The sequence below is a fragment of the Manis javanica genome, chromosome 4, assembly GCF_040802235.1.
Source record: "Manis javanica isolate MJ-LG chromosome 4, MJ_LKY, whole genome shotgun sequence".
NCBI lineage: Eukaryota > Metazoa > Chordata > Mammalia > Pholidota > Manidae > Manis > Manis javanica.
The window spans coordinates 64,821,314-64,827,313 of NC_133159.1; the positions used below are offsets into that span (position 1 = coordinate 64,821,314).

Consider the following 6,000-nt stretch of genomic DNA (forward strand, 5'->3'; position numbering starts at 1 on the left):
GAGATGACCTCTCAAAAAAAATAATAATAATTATGGAGACCACATAGAAATATGGAAAAAATGAATGCAACTACCATATTAAAATGAGAACCACTCTAAGAATTTGGTCACTTTTTTGTTTGTTTACCAGAATATTGGTGACTATGAAAAGGAAACAAAATTTATTAATCTAAATACTGCCTCTATGAGAATTATTAGAAAGTTCTTCAAGATTTTACAAATAGTTAAAAACTATAGCAAGTGGTCTTATTTTATGTCACATTCAGTCCCACATTTTCACTATATTACCATATTTTAGGACTGTGTTAGGCCCTGGGAATATAGAGACTTATTTAACAAGGCTTACCATCAAGTATAGGCCAGACACTATAGAGTAGGGTGGCAGCACTGTTCCTGCCCTTTTTAAGTGACTGGTCATCTACACTCTACTTTATCAACATTCTTAAACACCCTGCAATTCCTTTATTCTCTTGAAATAACAAATTTGAATACCAGGACCTGTCTTCTCTCCTCAATCACAAGTTACCTAACTTTCAAACCTCAGAGCTTTTTAGATTCCCTCCTCACTTTGTTTTCAGTTACCAAATTTTCTACTGCTTGCTTCTTTTTTCACCACTTCTCAATTAACATTTCTTCTAGGTCTCCACCTAAACTGAGGCTTTTATCCCACATCTGGACTATTTAATGAGAATGCCTGTTAACAGATACAGTTGATATCTGGCGCCAATCTCTTGAGCTCACCTCAATGTTCACTTATGGCTGGTAAGGACATTGTCCAGACACAATGACAGCTTCCCACTGTCGATGACTTCTCTGCTTCTAAGTTCCCCAGCCCCTCGGAAGTTTGCCCAACCCTGACCAAGGTAACTGGAAGTGCTCAAGATAATGTGAGGACAATCTCAATCAGTGAGGTCTGGGAGTAGGTGGAAAAACTGCCCAACTCCCCCCATTTGGCAGGACAATTCTGAGGCAGTTCTACAAAAACCTCCACAGGATTAAGCCACCAGTTGCCCATCCACCCACTTCCTCACTCGGGCTTCCTGGCATCTCACCTGCACCCGTGTTCTTATCTCAAGGTCTGCTTTCAAGATAGCACTTCAGAGAAAAGACACAAGAGCCACAAGAGTGATGATGGCAAGATCAAGCCTAACCTAAAGCTGCCCAAGTCGTCTCCTGGTCTCACTTTCCTCCCAATTCCACTCACTCAGCATTCATGTGGATCACATACCTCTTCTGGTCAAACCCTTCAGGGAAGTCTTCCACAATCTTTCTTTTTCATCTCCTGTTACTTACTTACATAAATGATAACTTATCATCCAAATTGCTCTACTGACTCTTTCTCAAATATAATTTGTACCTTTCCAGAAACCCAATAATCTCATTTTAGAAATGTCCTACAATATTCACCTGTTGAAAACCTTTCAAAGCTCACTCATCTCTAATATAATCACTACCAAGACCCAATCACAAGTAATGCCTCCCTCACTGAAATTTCTAATTACAATACTCATAGGGTACTTCCTGTAGTTGTGTAAAAAAATACTATCCTGCTTGACTACAAGTTTAACTGTAAGTTCTTTGAGGGAAAAAACGATGCTTCATTCTTTTTATTTTCCAAAGGGCTTTCCCTGGTATATTCACAGACATTGACATACTTAAACTTCTAAAATAACTTTCGAAAGGGGCATTTATTTTGAAACATGCATTGTTTCTTAAATATTAGTTCTCTTAATATATACACTGTGTTATACAAAATTCATACTCTTCTTTACAATTAAACTACTGTACTCATCTAAGATTCTTCAGATCCCTCCTGTTTATCAAAATGCTCCTGCAATCACACGTAGACTTAAAAAAAAAGTTTAAAAACTATATTAAAGGAAGAGCTGTTACTTTTCTTTCATAGCAATGACTACATTTCACATTTCTCACCAAAAATCTTTCACCATCTATGTACTTAATTTTCTTGCAAAGAGTCCACAGTCTGACATTCCTTATAGTTCATGGTGCTCCAGAATCTAAATTCCAATATTGATCACAGATTATTTCAACAAGACTACTTCAGGCTTTAAGGAAATTTTGATCCTTACACAATCACGATATGCTTCTGTCATAGGAAAAGACTTTACTTCTTGGCCTTCCTAACTCAAAGGAACAAATAAAATTGTATGTCACTGAAAATTCTAACAGCAATACATAAATACAGAATTACCTCTTTATCAATATTTCAAATATTTAAAATAAACTACTACAACCCAATACCATTAAACTACACTGCTTTATTATTTGTTTGTTGACAGGTTATAAGAACTCACAAAAGACAAAAGTTAAAGTTGGCCATAAATCATATCAACACTAAGAAGCAATCTTCAGTAGACTATCCTTCTTGCACAACAGGAGGTCAAATATTTTATTCCTGGCGTTATTTTTGTGCTGTCTTTTTTCTTTCAGTCCTGGCAAAGTAAATAAAGTAAACATAAAACTCCTGGCATAGTATCTATTACTACTATTTTTTGTTAAAATTAGAATTTTGTTTCAGTAAGATTCCTCCCTTTCCCCTTATTTATATTTATAGTATGAATTCACTAACAATATTTATTAGAAAAAGAAATTTAGTACTGACCTTCTAATTTCCGTCCTCCTTGAAACATCTGTCCCTTTGACCCTTAACGGTCTAATTAATTCAAATCAAACAGCCTATTACCTGATTTGGTCAGATCTTTCCAGATGATACAATTGTCTTAACCAGAAATGGCACTAGGATGGCCTCCTTAATTTTTGAAAAAGATTTTTCTTAAAGGAAAAATAATCTTATTAAAGTTAAAAATTCTATAGTTCTACACATCTATTAAGCAAGTCTAGAGATCCTTATGATAAAATTCTTTCTCAGTTTAGAGTCTGTGCTCCTGACTGGATTTTACCTGCCGGCCCAATTTTCCAGGCCTACTACTGATTATATGAGAATGCAGTCCCTAAAAATGTTTGTGTGCAAAAAACCCGAAGAATCTCATCTAACAGCTCAACTTACATCGTGCAAATATTCAAAGAAAGAGGGTTTTGTAGTTGGTAAAGTAAAATGTAAAGGTCTGGAAAACCACACACTATGGAAATTTGACCCAAACAAAAGCTAGATGGAAACACCGTAATATGTAACCTCTGAACAATATGGATCAAACATTAGTGGAAGAATATTTCCAGGGACGATGACACCTACGTTTTCCCGTTCATTATAATAACGGGGTCTTGGGGTTGCACGAAAGGTCCGACCACCTAAACTGCGCCGCAAAGCAAAACCAGAACCCAGGAGCCAGCGCGCAGCGGGGCCTTCGGTGGTCTGTGCCCACAGGAGGGGCAGGCCAGGGGGAACGGGGAGACCTAGAAAAGGAGCGGAGCCCCTCTCAGCGGGCTATCTCAAGAGAGCGCCCCACTCTTCTCAGGGGAGCGCCCCCTGGGGATCCTTCCTCAAATCTACGTCCGACTCCTGTCCTCCGCGGACCACTGCCTGGAGGGGGGAAGGAAGCACGCGATTATCCCCGCAACACCGAGCACGATGAGGGACCGAGGCCTTCTTCCCGCCGCAAGCCCACCACCGCCCCGCAAGAAAAAAAGGCCACTGCAGCGGCTGTAGCCCCCACCGCGCGGGATTGAGAACGGAGACCGGCGCCTGGAGCCAGGCGAGGCAACCTTCGGCCCCGCGCCCTTCCCGGGAGCACGGCGCTCACCTCCACAGCCTCCCCCGCAGGCCCCGCCAGCGCGGCCCACGGTGGCCCGCGGCCGCACAAACACAACCTCCTCCCTTCCTCCTCTGGCCTCCGAGACGGAAGGCGTCGCTTCGGGAAGGCCAAAAAACGGTAGGTACCGCAGGGATGCCCCCTAGGTCGCCTCCTCCCACACCGGCGTCTTCCCGCAGCAGCCGCACTCCTTCCTGTGTCTCCGCGGACGCCGCAGGCGTCTCCGGCGTCGCGGGAGGGCGGGGTGGGCGGGGCTGCTATGAACGTTAGCCCCGCCCCTGGGGCGTAGCCGCGGCTGCTGGGCCCAGGTGCGGAGACCAAGGGCTGACCACGGCGCTGGAACCCACAAGGTAGCTAGCGGTGCGGAGACCGTGTACGTTGCGAGCAGTTTAGGCTTTAGTGACTTTCAGTTTTTACGCATGCTATGCTTCTGCAGCCACACTACGACCTATGACAGGTTTTGCCTCCATTCATTAAAGAAGCTGCATTAACCATGGCCACTGAAGCGCCTCAGGTTCCCCACTTTGTGCAAAGAAATATTAGACTACCCAATTAAACATTCAATTCAATTCCTCTCCTCTTCTCCAAACTTTTTAGGATCTAGATCTCTGAAAGTAATTGAGCTTCCTTTTCTACACTTGCCAATGGGAAATTAATCCATTTTCCTGTAAGCCAAAATCAAGATCAAATCAAATATTGATACCTTAGTATCTGCTTAGTGCCTAAAACCTTGGAAGAGGCCAGCCTTCTAATATATGTAACTGTTAAAATCTGTTCAATTTATTGATACACAAACAAAAACAGTTAAATTAATAAAAATTAGCAGCAGTTTCAATCTGTCCCATTACCTCTAACTTTTTGGTCTCCAAAATGGAAGCATGTAGCCAAGTGTACAAAATCTCAATCTCCATCAGAAACAAGCGGAAAATGTGGGTGCCTCTACTTCTATTTTTATTGTGAAAATTAAGGAAATGGACCTTTGCAAATGAAAGGATTGACTCCAAGACCTCAGTTTGCACCAGGAATGGTCACCTTATCATGGGTTCACTGAGTGAGAATGGAATTTGGAGGGTGTCAATGGTGCTGCCACTCCTCCATTTATTTTCAGAATATTTCAAAATATTTCAGTTTACAAACTATAAGATGTCAGCAATGTAATTAAACTTTATTTTAAAAAATTAACTATCTAAATGTTTTAACTATTTATACTCCTCTGTAAAGGGGTAAGAAAATAATCATGAAAATCATTTGTTTCCTGATATCTTGTGGCAAAGTACTGTCTGACTTAAAGGAGAATTTTTTATGGATCTATTTGAAAAGAAAACAAGACGATTGTTTTAAATTTTCTGACCTTTGCTGTAATAGCAAGTAGTTCTCAGCAGTATTCTAACCACAAAAATTTTTTTAATGTATGTATTTAACCTCTGGCTCAAAGGAGAAATGATGTTATAAAAATGAATGAGGAAATAAACTGATTTTGAAAGAAACCTGGGCAATGAAGAGAGCATTTTGGAAATAGAAGTTTGAAACTGTTACCATTATTTAGTAATTGTGCTGTCAATAATAGTGTGCCATCTGTAAAAACTTACCTTTTCATTAAAAGACATCATTAAGAGATAAAAAGACCAGCTAGCAAATAGGCTAAGATATTTGAAATACAAGTACTGATAAAGAGCGCAGTTCATATGGACCCCAGGTCAAGTCCTTCTGTGGATAAGTTCTCAAAAGCAAATGCACTTTGATAATGCAATGTCTTTCCCACTTTTAACTTCCATGGATTCCCACCCTCCCTGTGGCTTTCCCTACCCCCACCAGGTGTTTACATTTATCCAGCATCCTTTAATGCCTCACTTTTCTTCAAACAATATCTCTGATAAGACTATAAAAAAGAATGCTCTTATTGGAAAATCGATACATTAACTCCCCTGGCAGAGAGGAGGGATCAGACATTCCGCAGTGTGGACATCCAGCTGAATCATACTGAACTCTATTCATGTTAAATACGATGTGAATTGTAGTCCCTGGAATTGTGCATCAAGCCAGGTACTGAAGGCTTTCCTAATGCAGGGCTGGGGGAGAAGAAATGAAGGGAAGGAAGAAAGGAAAGAAGAGAAAATAAACAGGGATAGGAAGAGGGAGGAAGGTAGACAACTGAATGGTCATATCAAAACAAATACCTTCTCATTTTTGCAGTTGAGTAATGGCACGTAAAAATAGAACAAAACATACATTCTGATGCCCATGTACCTGAGGCTGAAGAAGTGTTTGC

General features: G+C 40.7%; 1 protein-coding gene across 8 annotated transcripts in view; it reads right to left on the minus strand.

The window, feature by feature from the left end:
- The window catches only part of USP33 (ubiquitin specific peptidase 33), a 58,482-nt gene extending 54,509 nt beyond the window's left edge, over positions 1-3,973 (minus strand). For 3 of the 8 annotated variants that reach the window (XR_005062948.2, XR_005062947.2, XM_037024356.2), the window contains exon 1: positions 3,723-3,854. The gene's annotated coding sequence lies outside the window, so the exon portion shown is untranslated. Of the gene's footprint in view, positions 1-1,932; positions 2,454-3,722 lie in introns of all 8 variants that reach the window. The other 5 variants (XM_037024359.2, XM_037024358.2, XM_037024357.2 and 2 more) reach the window with 3 other exon arrangements.
- Between the last annotated feature and the right edge of the window lie 2,027 nt (positions 3,974-6,000).